General features: G+C 35.6%; 1 protein-coding gene across 1 annotated transcript in view; it reads left to right on the forward strand.

Moving 5' to 3' along the window:
• Nucleotides 1-466: 466 nt before the first annotated feature.
• The window catches only part of LOC131693751 (chondroitin sulfate N-acetylgalactosaminyltransferase 1), a 182,219-nt gene continuing 161,678 nt past the window's right edge, over nucleotides 467-21,007 (forward strand). The window contains exon 1 of the mRNA XM_058981870.1: nucleotides 467-1,394. The gene's annotated coding sequence lies outside the window, so the exon portion shown is untranslated. The remainder of the gene's footprint in view (nucleotides 1,395-21,007) is intronic.

The raw sequence follows: 21,007 nt of genomic DNA on the forward strand, positions 1-21,007 counted from the left end.
ACATACTGGGTAACTACAGCATACAGATAACATTGAAGGCTAAAGATTTACTACTTATCGTATACTATAAGTTCCTCAAATGGAGACGCATAGTACCTGTTATAAATCGTAGACGTGCCCAGACATGCTTCCATCTCTTGTCTGTTCTGATAATGGCGATCAGTATCGCGACTAGACATTTTTCCCTTCCGGTCCTGAACAGCTGATTCAGTAAACGAGTCCACGTTGGCAATCAGCTGACACACGATGGCGAAGAAATACGCATTTTCACTCACACTCCGGAGAGTTTATAAACTTCAGGATCCTGGAAATCTCATCCTCACACAAGTTCTCCCACTCTCTCTCGTTTATTTATCCTAAACGCACGTTCGTGAAGCACCTTTTCCGAAAGCTCCCGAATCGGTCACCCAGCGAGAAGACCAAAACTCGAGCATTTCCACGGGAAACGTTCAGTCTCCGTCAGATTTTCACCCGTTTCGGTTCGCTCGCCTTCCGGTGGTGGTTCCCCGTTCAGCTACCGAGCAAAATAGGCTTGCTATTTCCTCTTTCTCACCGACTTCTACCAGTTCCGGTCGTCGTCGTTGGCTGAGAGAATGATGAATTCCTAAATAATGGAATGGGGGAAAAGTTTCCCACCACCTTCCAACTGCTGGTACAAGTTACCGCACAGCATCACTCTGATTGTCACCGGTTTTTTGGTTGCAGGAGGAGAAAAAGTGTGATGGTAGAATGTGATTAAAGCTTCTGCTGACTGTGAAAGTAGGTCTATGCGGCAGTAGTGTCTCACGGGTTCGGTGCTGGAACAATCAATTTTCGGAAACTTGACAATCTGTTGTTGGCTGCGCTGTGTTTCTAAGTTTATTCAGCAAACGCTGTGGATGCTGTTTATCTCCGGTTTGTTGAGCAGAGCGGGACTACAGTTACAGTTTGGTGGTGGTGGGTGCTTTTGTGTTACGAACGTTGTTTCTTTTGCTTACTCTCGGTGCTTTTATCGATGATGTTCGAGACCAAAACAGAATTGATGAATGGAGAAAAGTGAGTTCTTTCATCGGAAGGAGATCCCCGGCTCCCCCGGAAAATATTGATTGCAACAAAGAGATTCTCGTTCTGTACCGTGCATATCAAAACAAGGTGAAACGGTGAACAGTGTACTATAGTGGTTACATATTTTATTTGGCAGGATTCCCTATCGAGACAAACGGATGTGTCGTTTCGGTGTTTGTGAAATGAATACCGGTAGTAAATCAGAGTCGTTTGGATTTGGGAAATGTGCTTTATTTTTGTTTGTCTAGAATCATGTACATACAGTAAGACATCGTAAACAAAGAGGAGATTTATGATCGTCTCGTCCGTTCAATGATAACATTGCAGAGCATACTGCGATCTATTCATCGGTAAGTCCAACAATTTGTTACATTGCTTCATTAGGAAATTGATTCAAAATGTGTAAGGTTATAGTAGGCCCGGCGTTTACATGGGTGTTTCTACGATTCAGAGTTGACCGAAAACCGTGCTTATGGTTTGCAGTTTTGTAAGGATCAAGTTTATCTGTTCGATTTTATGTAATTTTCTGAGCTTTCGCACAGAAATTAAAAAAAATGTTGAAATTTACAACATTAAGTTGAAGATAAGGATTCAATTCCCAATACATTCAGATGTGACAACTGTGAATCCTGAGATAACGTAATGCAGGTTCATGGATAAATTAATTCAGTAATGATAATGTACGCATAGAGAACTTCGAAAAGTGGTGATTGCAGAAGTATGGCTATTTTTACGGAGGGAGTTGTCTTTTCGGTGAAAAAACATCGTTCTTAAAAAAATGTTTGGCGATACAAAAAGTGTTAGCCTATTCAATCAACTCACATATAATACAGTAATGTTTCAATTATATCACGCTTATATATCCATATATGTATGTATGTATCTGTGTGTGCACATATGTATATGTACGTATCTTAGTATGGAAATGTAAATCAGTATGAATATATTTAAATGACTATGCATACTTGTACTTATATATTGTTTTATACATGTATACATCCATTCCTATATATAACAAGGCGTGATATAATCGAAACATTACTGTAATGCCACATTTGAATAGTGACCAGTGACAATTAACCCATTATTGCCCAAATTATTTTTCACACGCAGCACAAATTGAGTTTTCCGATTGGAAAAAATGATGGGGTCATTCGAGTGAAATTAATTTCCTACTAAGAGTAGCTGATATAATAAGGAACAACCAGTGAAAATTTCAGATTGGTCGATTAATTCCTGAGATATCGTGGTCGCCGCGAATGAACTTTTCAACAAAATACAATTCCGAGATAATCGAGTTTTACTGTCGCTGCAGCGAGTCAACGGTCTAGCGTATCAAACACTACGCACCGCCTACGAGTGGTCAATGGGTAGCGGTCTATGAATCGCTGTAACTCAAGTTTTAGTATTCCGATCTTAATGAAATTTTGAAAAAAAAATTCCTCAGCGTATGTAGTTTGAGAATATCTAATTTAAAAAAATTCGATTTTTTTCATTATGACAAGAATGTGTAACCCCTTAAGGGAAAATTGAATAAAAAAAACATAAACACCGGTTTAAACACTCTAACTCCTCTAAACGTATTCTGTAAGAGTATATGAACAATATTAACACATTGATAATGCCTGTTCTGCGTTATTCCTTAAGTAATAGGAGTTTTTCTTAGCACCTACTATATATAGTAGGTTGGGCAATAATGGGTTAATCTTCAGGAGGCACCTCGGAGAAATGTTGTATACACCATAACTCAAAATCCCATACACCAATCGTTTTAAAATTTCGCACAGTTCTTCTTCACATCATTGTTCAGGTAAGTACGGGACCGTTTTGTAAAGTTATTTTTATTGTTATTTTTACAATAAAATGTTAACCACTTTTTTGACGAAACAGTATTTTTGGTTTAAGGTGCAACAAAAAAAAATCAAAGAGCGAGAAAATTACAAAAGCACCCATCATTCCCTGGGTAATGATGTGTAGAACAGCATTGTTCAAAATTTCAAAACGATTGGTCTAATTGACTAAGAATTATGTTGTGCACCGCAAAACAAATTTTCGACGAAGTGCCTCCGGAAATTAACTGTCACACGCTCAATTTTTAGTGTTTTGCCACAAAAATTTGAGGAAATATTGTTTAATTGTGGTACTACTATATGGAAATTGAATATATTAACACTCTCTGTATCACCACAGCCATTTTTTTTTAAAAATGTGCCTTTTCACCAAATTAAGAATTTATCTTCCAAGTTCCAATAATTCCCTTGATATACTTTTTTGAAGTTCATAGAAATCCTTAAAAGTTTGTACACAATTTCTGTCGACTGTACTATACCGGTAACTTGTAAAATTTTGTTGACCGAAAAATTTGGCATTTTGGATATTTTTTGGCGCCATACTAACAGTAAAATATATGAAATGTTTTCAGCTCATTTGATAACCATGAAAACTATATAGATGCTGTGCTTATTATAGCAGCAGACAGTGCTTTTTGATGCAGCAATTATAATATAAATGTATTCCAATTTTGTTTTTGAAACAACAAAACCACATTTGCCTTAGATCGATCCCATAGTCGTTTCTGCAGGGCGATTTCAAATTGCGAGATTGGGCTATAAGTTTAAGCAAAGCAATTATTACAAAATATTATCCAATCAACCAAAACATTATTTAAGAGAAAGAGTTGCTTGAGCTTCTCGTTTTAAGTAATTTTCGGTAATTTTAAGCAGTTTGGAAGTTCGCTACGAACTATGTGTGAACTTTAGGAGGTTATATCTGTTGAGGTCGGTCAAAAATCGAAATTCTCTTATCTTCACCCTTTCCCGCTTATGGTATCTGTAAAGCACCATAACTTTGAATAGCTATAACTTTTGGTTGCATTGGAGCACTCACAGTTGTTAGTCTAATGAGTATAACTAAAGTTATTGCAATTGAATTATTTGGATTCTGTTGAAGCAGAGCTTTGTTTTGGCAAGAATTGCTCCCAAAACAAGTAAGGCTAATAAATGTGACTATTACCTTTCATTTGAGCACTAACAGTTACAAGTATTAGCTCTTAAAACAGAAGTTATTACAATTAGACTGATTGGATCCCGATGGAGCAGTGCTGCCAGGGACAGTTTACATTGACGACGAAAAATGAAATTATGATATATCTTCGTTATTTTGCAATATTATTGAAAACTGATAAAACCTATCAATTTAGACCGCCTTCGACTACATTTTCCAAGTACTTGGACTATTGTAAAAATCCTAGTAAAATTGTATTAAGCATTGGAAGGTAAAACTTGCACAGCTTCTAGCACTGCGATGGAAGCACCTATCTTGATGGCAAAAGGTTTTTCGTGTTTCATGACTCCACCATTTTCAAGGAAAAATAGTTTTGGACCCTTGTATGCACAAGAAAAATATTGCACATGAAAGGGTTAAAGGTGAAAAATAAAATTCGCATATAACTTCGTTGTATTGCAATATTATTGAAAAGTGATAAAGTCTATGAATTTAGGCTATCTTCGAACTTTCCATGCAATTAGAGTATTGTAAATATTCTAGGGGAATTGTATTAAGCATTGGAATGTAAAAATTGAGCAGCTTGTAACACTGCGCAAAAAGCAAATATCTTGATCAAAACAGGTTTTTCGTGTTTCATGGCCCCAACAGTTCTAAAGAAAAATAGTTTTGAAGCCCTATATACGGTAGGTTAAAGTAGGAAGACCCGGGGCAATTAAGACCGTGGGCGTCATTGAGACCCCCCTCCCGATTTCTCAGAAAATCGTAAGACATTCCGATTGACATACATATTTGTGGAACCGCCATTCTAATTATTTGGTGTTTTTTAGAAACGAGATACAACGTATTTCGTTTTTTTGCTATCCTCAAAACAAAAATCATTATGATGGTAAAACCGTGATTGAAGCAACAAATAAAAGTGAAAAAACCACAGGCATGTATTTTGGAAAGCTTGAGGCTCCTGTTTTATTGGAATGATTTTTATTTGGATTAAAACACAGATATTTTCAAGACGTTCATCATTTTTGTGCGAAATGAGCGTACGGTACCCCTATTCCATCAACCACCGTTTACGGGTTGCGGCTACCCACGCGATTCCACACGCCACAACAAAGAAAATATATGATGCGCCAATCGACAGCTGTGACTAACTAGATTAAGTTTTTCTAACGAAATTGATGTTTTTGCTATGGGCGTCGCGTTGCGTTGCGAAGCACGGTGCTATTCGTAGATTGCATACTAACGATTATCATGTTGCCTATAGGTAGTTCAACTCATCTTGATTGTGAGATAAATGATCGGGAATGAACTTTATCTCTTTTGAGTTCAGTAAACCAATAGCATGAGAATCATTATTGCCGGTCACGAGCATCTTTACCGATACTTAGGATAGGGTAGGTAATGTTGATGTAATACCTACTTAAGAAAGGCCACCGACTCAGCGATGCTTGCATAGGTATTACGGAGTTGGATTGAAGGACAGGTATATGTCTAGGATTTGCCATAAGCAGGCAATGCGACTATGAAATGAGTATATTTTTATGCGGTGCGATGGTTAGTCTCCGAGTACACGTATACTCAGAGAAAAGAAATATTTAGTTATGTGTTTCTTGTGTTTAAACTCTGGATGGCCGGCCATCGAGAGTGATTTGCTTTTTCCCTAAACTGCTGCAAATTGAACTTCAAACAGCCGGCTGTGGGAGTATGGCTACAACTGTGAGCTAGCCTGATTATTTTTTTTTCGAATTATTAAGTGTTAATCGTGAAGAATAAAAAAATCAAATAACGGCGAGTTAAGTTGACGAATAAGTTCTGCTCCGTTAGGTCGCTGTCGTTGACTTTAAATTCTGTTCAATACGACTGTTAGTTTTCGTGAAGACCTGATGAAGGTGAAAATGTAGCATAGGCTTAAGGAGGTCATCTACGCAATGAAGTATTGCTATTATTCAACGGATTAGGTCAAGCTGAACGTTTTGTTTTAAAGAAGAACTTAACAATCGGGATACCAAGGGGGTCAAAAAATGGGAACACTTACTTTGACCGATACTATCTCAGCTGCTACCTAATCGATTTTAAATCTGTCTTCACCACTGGAAAGGTACATCTTTTGTTAACATATTGCACTGAAAAAATAGAATGATAGGGTTGTCTACCGTAAGTTTTAGTGAAATGAGTAAAACAAAGTCAGAGAAGAAAAAATGGGAACGCTACTTTGACTGGCCATATCTTAGCTGTTTGTTCACCGATTTCAATTTTTTCTTCAGCTTTGGATAGGAATATCTTTCACAAAAACGGTAATCAAAAAATAATGGAAAACAAATTTGTATATCCGAAGTAATTCTAAAAATAGTAATTGAAAGTCAGTACAGACAAAATGAGCTTTTCAGTTCAAACAATCGTATCTCAGCCGTTTGTCAACCAATTTCCGATCAACTATTCATTTTTACGGCAATGTTTTCTCGACTAGATCTGTTCGCACCCTCTCATTCTGCTACTATCGGCAGAAGGCTGATAGCACCCAGTCGTCGCCGGTCTAAGGACCAAATGTCATCAATAGACTTAGACTCGCGTGGAGGCATGAGATAGGAAACTTGTGAGAATTTTGTTATCCCACCTTAAACAAACTACGTTGTGCACCCATGAGGGGAAAACTCCTATATGCAAGTACTATAACCAGATCGCCCATCACGGCCGACTTAGCGCGGAAGATGTGAAGGAGTGTGCATCTCAACCGATTGCTAATGCATCCACGGCAAACAGGAATCAGGAATCAGAATATATTGGCTTAAATGGCACGTTCCCCGTATGTAGTCGGGGATTTGTGCCTAAACGGCAAACAAACCTAAAACAGTGTTTTCATTACCAATATTTGAATATTTGAATTTGAATATGCAAAAGTAGAAGCCTATTAGTGTTAGTGTAGTAATAACTGCTATTTTTAGTACTAGTGTGCAACTGTTATGTGCTAGTCGTACGTCTATCTATGTATTTGTTCGTCTGAGTATGTGTGACAGCTGGGTTAGAAAATAGATGCAGAGCTGGCATAAATGATAGAATAGTGGGTAATTTATTGTCTCAAATGCATTTTTCCCCTTCCTAGGATTCGTTGATCACATTTTACCGGTGTTCTATTCGAATGGAATGCAATTGTCGTTAATGGTAAATAAATATCATTTTCTGGCATTTAGACGAGTTCAAGTAGTATGATTGCATGTAACATGTGTTCTGTTCTTCTACATTATTAGTCTGCTTTTGTTGTACCTCCAGTAGTTTGCATTTCCACTACTCAAGTATACCAAAAATAATACCGGTCAATTTATACGCTTCTACTTAATCTCTTTGCATCTTTTTTATCTTTATTCGGCATGATTCTTCCTTTTCTACTATATCTTAAATCAGATTCATACTAACACTCACTAACACAAACAATTGCATAATCTCTCATACACTCTCACACTCATTCTCATTGTAAACGTACAAACGCTCGTAGCCTTCTCGGTAACACAAAGCTGGTCACAAACGCGAACACACAATTGTGATCATCCACACATACTTACGCCCGCGATCTTGTCGACATTGAAAGGTTATATATGTTGAGATCAATCAAAAAATCGAAAAAAATATTCTACTTTAAAATAGGTTGGTAAGAATGTTATCTCAAAGTTTTATAGAAATCCAAGCAATAGAAGCAATAGAAGCAAAGTTATGTCGTTTTTTCTCTTGCTCCCTTGCGGGAGTATGGCTTATACTTGAAAATTTAAACGCGATTATCTCGAAATAATATTTTTCCAAAAATGTGTTTGTGCTGACTACAGTTCACGGAAAAGTTTTCAACCGATTTCAATTTTTTTTTAAATTGTTCGTAATTTAACTGCCGTGTCCTTGAACGATTCTATTGTTTCGTCCAAATTTTCATATTAATGCTATGAATATTTTAATTAATTTTTTCAGGTGAAAAAAGTGGCTTATTTGAAATAAATCATCCCCGATCGCAACTTTTTTTCTTTAATGAATCGTTCAAGGACACCATAGGTCCCTATATTATTGATTTGTTTTTGGGTTTTTGCTTTCAGCAGGGCTGTTCGGTTGGAATTATAATCATGGCAAGCATATTCGAAAAAAACGTTTTTACATTTCTTACAAAAGAAATGTATAGGAATCGCTCAAACTTTGAAAACTTTTTCCGAGGCCCGGAGGGCCGAGTTTCATATACCAATCGACTCAGCTCGACAAATTGAGACAATGTCTGTATGTGTGTGTATGTGTGTATGTATGTATGTACAAAATGTCATGTAATTATCTCAGCAATGGCTGAACCGATCTTAATGAAAATAGTTTCAAATGAAAGGCCTAACGCTCCCATTTGACACTATTATTTTTGTTTTTCGATATGTTGTTTACTTTCTGAGATATGGGTAATTTTGCCAAAACAGGGCTGGTTTGAAGCGAATAACATTCGAACACGGCAACTAAATACCGTGAAATAAACAGAAACAAAAAGCTTATGAAAATACCTTTCTAACAAGCTATAGATTGTCAAAATCCGTTCACGAGCGGTGGAGATATTAAACATTTTGTATTTTCATTCTTCGGTTACCAATTTCCACTAACTAAAGCCAAGACCGTTCCATACATAGTTTTGCTTTGCTGGTTTTTTAGGGTCAAAACTAAACCGATTTTGAATATCCGGGTATGCAAACACATCTGCGTGATTCAAGGATTTTGAATCCGAAAACATTTTGTGAATTTACTTAATAATCAATTACCTATTTCTCAAAAATTAATAAGCAAGTTCATTTCAAAGACAAAATAATGTGTAAATTCACTTCAATGTGCAAATTTGTCCAGAGTTTTTTAATTTCGATTATAGAGGTTTTAACCTTAAGGTCATTCGCTTCTTCGGGTTAGAAAAATCTCTTATGAAAAATTTCTAACGGAGTCGGGACTCGAACCCAGGTGCGCTGCGTACAAGGCAATCAATTTACCAACTACGCTACATCCACCCTCATTGACCAGAGTTGATGAATTTACCCGTTGGATTGAGCAATGCGTTCACTCGTGAGATAAACGTTGGATGGTATATGAATACATCAAGTAATTCTCCTAGTAGTGAGAAAATAGATTTCTAACATAATTCATATTCATATTATACTCGTAGCATCACCAAGAGCAACTGTATTTTGAATAACAAAATTGTAGTGAAAATTTATCAGTTGCATTATTGAAAATAAATATTTAAAGAATCAAAATTTCGCACCATAAACAAAAATAATGTCACAGCTCTAACCATCATTTACCATTCCTCACAACTGACACTTAGTTGTACTGAAAACCCCAATATACATTTTTCATGATCAATGTGACTAAAAGCATATTTATTTGCGAAAAAATACGACATGTAATTTCAAGAATGTTCGTGTATCAAAGCAGTCCAGGGGCACTTTCAATACTAACTGGCTTTTCGATGAATTTAAGTGCTTATTCTGGTAGTTTGAACCATTTCTTTGCAATGGTATTGCTTTGTATAGGACTCATTAACCCATATATCCAGAACGAGAGTTCCGAACGAAACAATTCGCAAGTAATAAGGATGAGTGGAAAAAGACTGCATTGTAATCGACTGCATGTATGAGTTTTATGCAATCGACAATAATATAATTGCCAACATAGCCTGGACACTTGAAACTCTTTTCTAGATATTTCAATGCGATTCATGGAAACATTCTTACATTTTTCCTGTGTTTAAAAAAGGGAACAAATGCCCTATATCAAACTATCGCGGGATAGCTGCCTTATGTGCAGTATCTAAGCTATTTGAAATTATTGTGCTCCAATTCATCACTCACAACTGCTCTAGATACATATCTGATACCCAGCATGGTTTTATGCCCAAACGGTCAACTTCAACAAACCTTGTTTGCTATACATCTTTCATCATCAAGTCCTTACAAGCACGACTTCAGGTGGACAGCATATATACCGATTTCTCTGCTGCTTTCGATAAGATAAATCACCAGATAGCCATGGGTAAGTTCGATAGGCTTGGGTTCAATGGTTCCTTTCTGGCTTGGATCCAGTCATATCTGGCTGGTCGTGACATGACTGTGAAAATTGGAGACTGCACAACCATGCCATTCAAAGTGACCTCTGGGGTCCCACAGGGAAGTCATCTTGGACTACTCTATCTAAATGATTTAAACTTTTCATTGGAATGCTTTAAGTTCTCATTCGCCGACGACTTCAAACTATTTAATCTAATCAAAGATTCTGAAGATACCGATTTTCTGCAGACACAGTTGGATATTTTTTCAAGTTGGTGCATCGTAAATAGTATGGTATTGAATCCTTCAAAATGTTCCGTTATCTCTTTCTCCCGCAAACGCACGATAATTAAATATGACTACAAGATTTCGCAAACCATTCTCAAGCGAGAGTCATCCGTAAAAGACTTGGGGATTCTACTAGACTCTAAAATGAATTTTAAGGATCACATAGAATATACAATTTCCAAGGCCTCTAAGTTACTGGGGTTTATTTTTCGTGTTTCGAAGAACTTCGACGATATATACTGCTTAAAGGCACTTTACTGTGCTCTGGTTCGTTCAACGCTTGAATATGGTGCTGTTATTTGGGCACCATATTACCAAATCGATATACAGCGCATCGAAGCTATTAAACGCAAATTTATTCGTTTCACTCTTCGTCGACTTCCATGGAGAGATCCACTAAACCTCCCGAGTTACCAGGACCGCTGTCAAATTATTAATCTCGACCTGCTGTCCGTTCGACGAGATGTCTCTAAAGCTGTTTTCATTGCTGATCTGCTACAATCACGAATTGATTGCTCTAATCTCCTACAATATGTGGATTTCAATATTCAACCTCGTAGTCTTCGATTTCATCCCTTTTTAAGAATACCTTATGCCAGGACCAATTACGAGTATAATGAGCCATTTGCTAGTATGTGTCGTCTATTCAATCGTTGTTCTAATGTCTTTGATTTTAACTTGTCCCGAGATGTTGTAAAGCGATTGTTCCATAATACCCTGTCATATCAATAATAATCTCAGTGTTAGTTTGTAAGCGTAAATATTGTACTCATAGTATTAGTTATAGTGAATCGTTTATATGTATCATTTGGATGTTTGTAATCTGTTGGTGCAAAAGATGAGGAGGTTTTATGCCGGCTGGAGAGCGAGATTGAAAGGATTTCAGCTCCAGCGGGCTTTTCCCTGCTCCCAAATAAAACAATAAAACAACAATGCGAATGAATACTATTTACAGGTGGCCTTTTCTCAGTTTACTATTTCTAATTACGTTAAAATACTAGACCTGAAAATTCCATTCTATACAAAATCATTTTCCAGATGCCTGTAACCAAAAAGATATCTTTTAATTCCAAAACAAATTCCTGATTTCTAGATTTTCTGATGACTAATTAAGGACCATCAATAAAGTAGAAACACCAGATAATCCTAAAAATTCCGTCAAGAAAAGAAGAACGAAAACGTGCTCTTTGCAATGGGATTTTCACAAACATTTCAGAATATTCTGAAACAATGGTTTTGGAATTCGTGAAATTCGTTTTATTCATTTACTTCATTTCAACAACTTTCTTAAAATATTATTATATATTCTCATTTTTTCCAGCTCATTCCTTTAATGTATTATATTCGATTGCATTTTAAATATTTGACTAATAATAAATATATGATCATTTCATTTTAAAGATTTTTTTCATTTTGCATTGTTTTTATTTATTTTGTTTATGTGACCTAATTTTATTTATTGTATGCATTTAATCCTTTGTATGCATTCCGATCAGTTTATTATCTTATGTAACTTATTCGAATTATTCATTTAATTTATTTTATTAACTTTTTTCTAATATTTTTTTCTGATATTTTTCTGGTTCACACTTTTATTCATTTTAATAATCCGACTAATTTTGTTCAGTCATTCACTTTATTCATTTCATCTAGAACATTAATTAGATACAATATAATTTATTTTATTAATTCTATTACTTTTTAATATCGCTGATTTTTTTCATTTTAATAATTTCACTGCTTAAAAACAAACAAAATGAAAAAATGATAAAAAGATAGAAAACATTTTTATTGTGATAAAAATTCTTTATTTTGTTTATATTATTCATTCCATTCATTTTATTGATTTTATTAACTCTCTGTTTATCCTGTTATTTATGAACAACATTTTCAAATAACTTTACTGCCCATGCTCGCAAATCAGTACCATAAAGATAGAAAACGGGACTTCATGGGCAGTATAACTTTGGGCTTGGACAAGGTTTCTTCACAAAAAAGTAAAACTAATAATTGTGACAATCACCGTTTATTTGAGCGCTAATAGTTGCAAGAAAGATCCGTAGAACTCAAGTTATTGCAATTGTTTTGATTGGATTTCACTAGAACAGTGCTGCCAGAGACATTTTCAGTTAACGGTGAAAAATTATATTTTGATATATCTTCGTTTTCTTCAAATATTTTTGAAAACTGATAAATCTTATTAATTTGGACTGCTTAATTAATTTGGACGGCTACCTTTTCTGCCCAAACTATTCAAAGATGTGTATTAAGGATTAGTATGTAAAAAATCAGCAGCTTCTAACACTGCTAGAGAAGCATCTATCTATCAGGTTTTTCGTGTTTCTTTACTCTAACACTTTTAAGAAAAACGGCTTTGGTACCCTATATATGCGACAAAATAATTAGGTATGAAAGAGTTACTTTAATCCATATTATTCATATTAGGGTAAGGTGGGGCAAATCCGACCGTTGGGTAAACCCTACCCCCTCCGTTATCGAAAATCGAAAGCACTAAGCGAACTAATATCAATGTTGTCGTGTAGAGCATCGAAAATAATTATAATGGTGGTATGACAGCATTTTACTAGTCTACATTGAGATGCTCAAACCTTATTGTTGTTTTTACAACTTTTGATTTGATTTCTGTGTATCATTGACTACAGGATATTTCTTATTGTTAAAGTGAAAGCATAAAAAGTGTAAGTGGATTTAAATTCTTTGATTAAAGGCATACAAAGTGCACAGATGAATTTAGTCCAACTTTCTCATCATTTTTTTAATTGCATCGTAATGAAAAATGACGCGGTGGGGCAAATCCTATCTCTAAATAGTAGAGTAAATCCGACCACTTTTTTGCTAAGAAAATGATTATTTATAAAATTGGAATATATTTTTATTGTTATTTTTTATTATTTTTTCACAATGGTTCATAATTACAAACGAAAGATACAAAAACGTGATGAATATAGTATTCGTCTAGTAATTGCTCCGAGAAAAATGGGCATATCTTTACGCTCGTGATTTGGACATTCCAAGATTGACATTGAATTCCATTTTCTTCATGCTACAATTCAATAACATAACATTCATTGATTTATTTTCAATGATAAATCCATATAATTTGGGTAGTATCTATACTAAATCAACCAAAAACATAGGCGGTCGGGTTTACCCCACCACCCAAAACACTGGTATCTCAAAGTTTTCCCAAGATAGGAATAAAATACTATACATTGAACGTTGTCCAGAAGTCTAACCTTTAATTTGGTATATAAAACGACTTGATCCGATGTAAAATGAGCATTTTACAGCCAAAACCATTTACTAGGTCGGATTTGCCACACCTTACCCTATTTATTTTATTATTCCAATTTTTTATGGTTTTATTCATATTATTTATTTCAATCATTTTATTAAATGGTTAGTTTTTCACAGTTCACATATTTTATTCAGTTTCTTAATTTTATCAATTCGGTTTTGCCAGTCCTTTATGTTATTGTATGATAGCTTGTTATCCTGAAACAATTTAATTTTCTCTCTTAATTTCATTACGTTTTAATATCGTCTAATTTATATTTGAGCTAATTTGATTTATTTATTTTATTAATTTGATTTATGTTAATCATTCTATCCATTTTATGAATAACTTTTTTATTTTAAATTTTGTTTTGTTTTATTATTTTTCTTTAATTTATTCAGTTTATTCGAAGCGTTATTCGTGCACATCTCACATCTAGTTGCTTGTAAATTTAGCGTGTGATCGGCAAGCTAATGAATAATACAACAGTGATATGTGTAAGAAATGTCTCATCTCACTGATAGGTGGATTAAATCGGTTTTTTTTGCGAAAATTGCTAAAATTACGACAATTATTAATACCATTAATATTAATACGCTAGACGTATAACAAGTATTTCATAAAAATCTGGTTACATACCTTTACAAAACTTCAAACTCAAACAATCAGAAAAAAGACGCTCACATCCACAAAGCGACATGACCGGGAACTCTAGTGATATGGGGGAACTTACTCTCTTCTAGGATCTAAACCGTGCACTGAAAAAAAAAGAATCACATTCATGGTTCGCGCAATCATTCAAGAACATACACGAATATGCGAATGGCCACACGGTCATAAAATCGATTTTTTTTCACGCAAAGCTACATAGACGCTAGCACACGCGACACAAAAACGCCCACGCGATCGAACACGTTAACATACAAACGCTCGAGCCCCTCGTGATGATACACAAAGACTAACATGCCATCGTAATCATCCACGCACAACTACACACAAGATTTCGTAAACACGAATACGCTCCGATGGTTTAGCGTTTGTAGCACTTATTTTTAATGTTGTAACGACATTTAATTAGCAAGGTACGCGAAGGTGTGAAATTAGTGAGGGCAAAAACTAGCTCAATCAATGAGTTTAAACGTCACAAATACTTAGTGTGGAAGTTTTCCGTAACTTAACTTGTGTCGGTTCCGACAGTATGAAGTGCAAAGTTACTTTACACTTGTCCAGGACATGCTGCAGACTCAGGTGATTCGCATTTCAAATGCCAAAATATCCTGACCCCTGAGATAGAAGACAAAAAGTTTTAAGCCGCCGGGAAACTCTAAGATTTCTCATATGAAGCTATTCCAAACTTTTCTAAATTTTCTTCCTTTAACTCCTTGCTCTCACTTGAGTACTATGACTCCTAATATTGAGAAATATTTCACACCCTCCAGTCCCTTGCTAATTAAAAATCGTTACAACATAGAAAAAGGAAACTCGCACAAAGAAATGCTCATTCCCATCCGATCGTAAAATCTCTACACCCGCACATCTGAACCTTACATTTAATATTACAATCAGAATTACGGCCCGCTACGATTGGCCAGTTTTTTAATGGGTAACATTTCCCGTCTCGTCTGTAATTGTAGTGAGTGATTCTGATGGGGAGCCCTTCCGAGAATCCAGCTCCAGTAGGACAACTCTTGAATAAAACACAGATTTTATTAAAATTAGAACCACCCTGCCCACTATTGAAATTGACAGAGGGAGTCGTTTATTTGCAAACCATTTTTCGTGAGATAGAAACTATAACTTTTACATTGTCTATTGTTTATAAATTAAACATATAACTAAGGAGCAATTTGTGAAAAACCAATTTGTAATATCACTTTTAAAGACACATTTTTTTTTTCTAACACGTCAAAGCTCTATCTTGATATAAGTACCTTCAATTTCGTAAAGTCATTTTTAGAAAACAATTTTGCGTGAGTTTTTTCTCCATTATACCTCGAATTTTCTTATAAGTAGTTAGATAAGAATTATCTTTCGCTTGCCCCAAGAGATATTGGCAATCCAAAAACAAAAAGCAGTTTGACGGAAAACCGCTCTAAACAAGGTCCCAGGTGAGCAGAGAAAGCCTATAAAACGTATTGATGACGACCATTCGCCTTAGAAACTGTCATACATACGAGCACAGAGGCAATTTTCGTTTTGACGCATGTTAGGACCTTTCTATATAAGAACTTTGCCACGATAGTTGGATATACTTGGAACAAATTAACCGCCCTAAAACAATCTTGAAGTTATCTGCAGATTATTTTAAATCAATACCACAATAATTATATGAATAAAATCGTTTTTCTAAGCAATACCATAAACCTTGAAAAATGTCACAGCTAGAACTTACATGCCTTCAGCAAACATCTCTACAATTCTAAACAATATTACTGCAGATAGTTAGAATGATTAAAAAGTTAATTTTTTGAGCTTGGTAAAATTAGAACCCTTCCTAGCTGTTGTGTAAACTAAAATAAGCTACGAAAACTCTCCCAAAACATAATAAGGCTAAGTGGCATAGTTTTAGTATGAATTTGAAGTCCCTGCTAAATTTGTACTCTGGACCCTTGTATACTGATAAGAGTGGTTAAGAATGGACTGAAAGAAACTTTTTCTACTAAAAATAATGGTGATCCGATGTCAGTTCTCTACTATATTTAACAAAAACATCCCCAAAATTATGCTTTTAATCCAAGAGATTACCGTCAAAATAATTATATGCTATAATGACAATCTCTCCTCAGCTATAAGCGCCCGTTCTCATTTTCCATTAACAAAGATCCAGCGTCTCTAAGGGAATTAGAATAATACCGAGCTTGGTATCTATGCTCAGGACTCCAGTCTTGGCAGAAACCAATTTCTCCTCCAATTAGTTTCCATTTCAACCATCCTCTAAGTGGTACTGCTCGATGCTACTACTACTGCTGCTGCTTCTGCTTCTGCTACTGCCACGATTCCGTGCTGCACGGAAGCTTTTACTTCATAACACAAATTTAATTACACTTTCCCCGGGCAGAGAAGGGATTACCACGAGAAGCTCCGCTTGTCGCTTTCCGAGAAAGAAAGTTTCATTTTCGTGCGTTGACATTGGAGTGGTGCTCGCTCACACAAATCCTTTTCAAATTAGCACTGCAATGTTATTTTCATAAATAGCTTTTTCACCGGTGCAAAATAAACTATTCGCAAAAGTTCTCACCTCTGACATTGATTCGAGTGCGGGAATGTCATCCCCTCTCCAGCCGGTTATTTTTGTTCAAACCGGAAGAGTATACCGCCTTTCACTGAATGTACAGTGCCGTGGTGGTAGCGTGTCGCAGTGCGCCGTAAACCATTTGCTCTCGCTAGCTTCAGGAACGGTCTCCCAAACCACCCACTCGTAGATACTGCAGCGAGAGGTAGGCCTTTTCCAGTGCACTTTTGTCAGAATCAGGATCCAGTCGCAACCGCTTATTTTTGGAGGCTTCGAAAACGGGGTGAATGTTATACTGTTCCGAGTTTTAGCTTCGATCGTACGGGAACGAATGAGAATTTGGGTCACTGAAAAGTCATGGTTTGCTGTTTTGCTTCACTTCAATAGGCTTTATGTTTTGCAATCAATTTGTTCATTGCAAAGCCACTGAATACCATCGACATATTCCATAAAATTTGTTATTCCCCACCCTTCCATTTTGCGGAAAAATAATAAATCTTACCCAAACTCCATGCGATAGATAATCACGACAGTTTAAAAGCCAAACGACAGCCCGCAGTAAACCCATCAAGCATTTAATTAAACATAAATTCTGAATGTAATGCAGCATTCCCATAAAACGTAAACCCATCTGTGCGCGTCAGTCCAGCGAAAATGCGAACCACGTCCTACCCACAGACTATCAACTAGAAAACCATCCATAATTCCTGTAAACTGCGGCAAGTCTTCTTTGGAAGCACATGGATAGGAGAACGACTATTTGTAGAGCTATTCCGTTCAAACACATTAAAAGTGAACGCGCACTCGATTAAAACCAACCAAACGATCCGTTCCACCCGGGACCAGCCCAGCCCCAGCAGCAACAGCAGCAGGAGGTGCCAATGAAAACTGCTAATGGTGTCATTTTTCTCCCCGGGAAGCTAGTCCTTAAGAAGATTGACCTCTGTTCCTATGTTCCTATTTTTTGTCCTATCCCGGCTGGCTGCTGCGGAGTCGATGTTCCATTTGGTGGGCACCCTGCCAAAGGGTGATGTTATTTTTTCCTCCCAGTTTCTTAATAACAAAAATTGAAATGAACAGATTGCCATTCTCCACGCCTTCTTTGTCGGCTTTCAAGGGCTGTGAAAGTGACCGTCCATAACGAGCCTCCAAACTAGGAGCGTTCAATTTGGCAGCGAATAATAGAAATTAGATTTAATCTAATCGTAGGCTCGTTCGGATCGGTGAGCTTTGCGGTGAGGCGTGTGGTACAACACGTTCGAATATGCTTCGTCCAGTCGACAGGAAAGTTTTCTCCTTCACTGAAATATGTAGGTTTTTTTTATTGAAAATAACAATGTGTTTGTAGGACAATGACAAGAAAAGGGTCCGGTTTCGGTAGATACGGCTTTGTTAATTTCCTATCGTTCCCTAGAAACCCTTTTTAGATTATATTTTACTGCCTGGTTAAGCGGGTTTGATTCCATATAAAGACCGATTGTAAGAGTAGCTCCTTACGTATGTTGTCGGATCTTTGGGGTATCGCATTTTCCGCTACGGTATAAAGATTAATACATTGCATTGAATGACAATGCAGGAAATTCGTAAACTGCCATTCAACACTACGGTTATATTGTGAAACTTCTCTGTAAAATTTGAGTACATATCGAAATATGATGTTTGAGACTAAAAAATGAACACAACATTATTGCAATAGACAGAAATTACCCTAATTGAGTACAGCTTCCCCTGAACTTCGGGGAGCAGCGTGTAAGAAAATTGAGAGAAAGGTTTTCACCAGAAATCCTTACGTTTAAACACGATATAGAGCTAAATTTTCTCAAATTACGATGAACGTTAGCAAACTGTTACCAACATCCACGCTAGGCAGTTCTATATGGAGATGTGGATTAGATACAGTTGCTTTGTGGTGGAATCGAACTCTCTTATTTGGCAGGCAGTCTGAGCCTGTGGAAAACAAAGTAAAATTTGCGCCACGGAATATCCTTCAAAAACCGTCTTTTGACATTTCGATTATTTATTCCATTCAGCATTCTTTTTATTCATATTTTTCATTTGAGTTCATTTTATATATTTTATTCGATTCATTCATTGGTTTCGCTCTGATTAGTTTATTCTTTCTATTGCGATCCTTCGCAAGCCCCTCGTCAAGATACTGCAAAACACAACCCTACTGGGCAACGATCGACAGATAAGCGGAAGCTGTCAAACGAAGAGGAGGAATAACTGGTCGACGCAAAGAAGACAGAAGAAAAAGATCGCGCTACGAGTGCACTGAAATTTATCACGATTGAATTATTGTACATTTGCTATCGAATTTATTGATTGTAAAAGATTTACCGCCGCTGTACGCTGTACTGTGTACTATTGAATTAGAAGGATATTGAAATTCTGGTACTAGGAAAGTAGGTTGGAATCTGGTTGATGAACGAGAACTTGGAGCACGCCACTAAACGTAATCTTTATGAACTAATTTGTATATGGGCAAACCTACTGTATTTTCTAGGAGATTTATAACGACCAGAATAAAGCGTTAAAAATCACGGAATTTCCCTGCACATTGTAGAAACAACACTTTCAATGTACTTAATTCATATAATTCATTAAACTCATTTTATTCGCAGTTTTCATTTAATGATTCTATTCTTTTTTCTTTTTTCCATTCCATACATTTTATTCATTTTTTTGCATTTTAATTATCCGACTATTTTTACAGTCATTTATTTTATTCATTTTATCAAAATTATTAATTTGTCGTAACTCATTTTTTTCTATGACTTTCTAACTTTTTGATATCGTGTATTTTTCATTTGAATCATTTAGTTTATTTCGTTCGGCTTATTTTCTTCTTTTTTTATTCATTTCATCAATTTTAGTCGTTTTATTCACTTAAATCGTTGTTTTATTTGTTCATTTAATTTATTTTATTTTATTCGTTTTACTCATTTCATTTATTTCATTAATTTAACTCGTTTAATTCATTGAATTCCTTTGAGTCATTTGATTTATTTGATTCGTTTGACTTAATTTATGTATTTCTTTCATTTTATTCATTTCATGATTAGCATTTTTTAAATTTCGTTCAATTTCTTAGTTTGCGTCATTTTAATTTATTCGATAAATTTAATAACTATTTTTAAATATTGCCAAATTTTCATTTAATGAGTCAATTTAATTTGATTTATTTGTTTTATTAATTTGATTTGTATTAATCATTCTACTTATTTTATGAGTTTGGTAACGTTTTTTTATTCTCATGCTTTCTTTTAAATTTCATTTGTGTTATTGATTTTCTATCATTTATTCAGTTGATTCGTGGTTCTATTTGTGAAGGATTCAAAAAAGTGCTCATCTCATCTCTAATTGGGTGCCTACTTCGCATGAGGTCTGCAAACTAATGAATGATTCAACAGTGATATGTGTAAGAACTGTTTCGTCTCACTACTAACTGGATTAAGTCGATTTTTGTTGTCAAACGTCTTTTTTAATTAAAAATTTTCAAATTTGAAAGCGTTGTACAAATGTACATTTTTGCATACTAAAATTGCAAAGAACACTGAATCAGGAATCAAAATATATTAGCTCAATTGGCACGTTCTTCATGTTATTTAGAGATTTGTGACTTGCCGTTTCGTGATGGAAAGAGAAAAAGAAGTGAAAAAAAGAATGTAGGAAAATGAAAAAGGAAGGCACAATACAATCACAACACAAAACAGTTAATTGCCTGGATTCTTCACTACTGAACAGACAATGAACTCTACTGATAAAGCCTATAGCTGTTTACCACACGGGGTTATGAACAATACCATATATTTGAGTTTTAGCGCCCGGTAACCTTAAGACGGTGTGCATGTTTTTTTTAGAATAGCATATTGTGGTTTTATGTTCAAGTGTCTTTGGGGCAGCAGTAGGTGTTGTCGAGGACGCACGTTACTATGACCAGACCGTCCTCTGAAGATGGTTTAACTTGGATTGGATTATGATGACTTCTTTCTTCTGCCACCAAACAAGGCACTCGTTTGCCAGTAGGTATAAAAATTGTTCTGCAGATCCACTGAATGTTCTTGGATTTGAGTCATCACGATTTGCCGAAAGCTCGTC

This window comes from Topomyia yanbarensis, chromosome 3 (genome assembly GCF_030247195.1).
Source record: "Topomyia yanbarensis strain Yona2022 chromosome 3, ASM3024719v1, whole genome shotgun sequence".
Classification (NCBI taxonomy): Eukaryota; Metazoa; Arthropoda; class Insecta; order Diptera; family Culicidae; genus Topomyia; species Topomyia yanbarensis.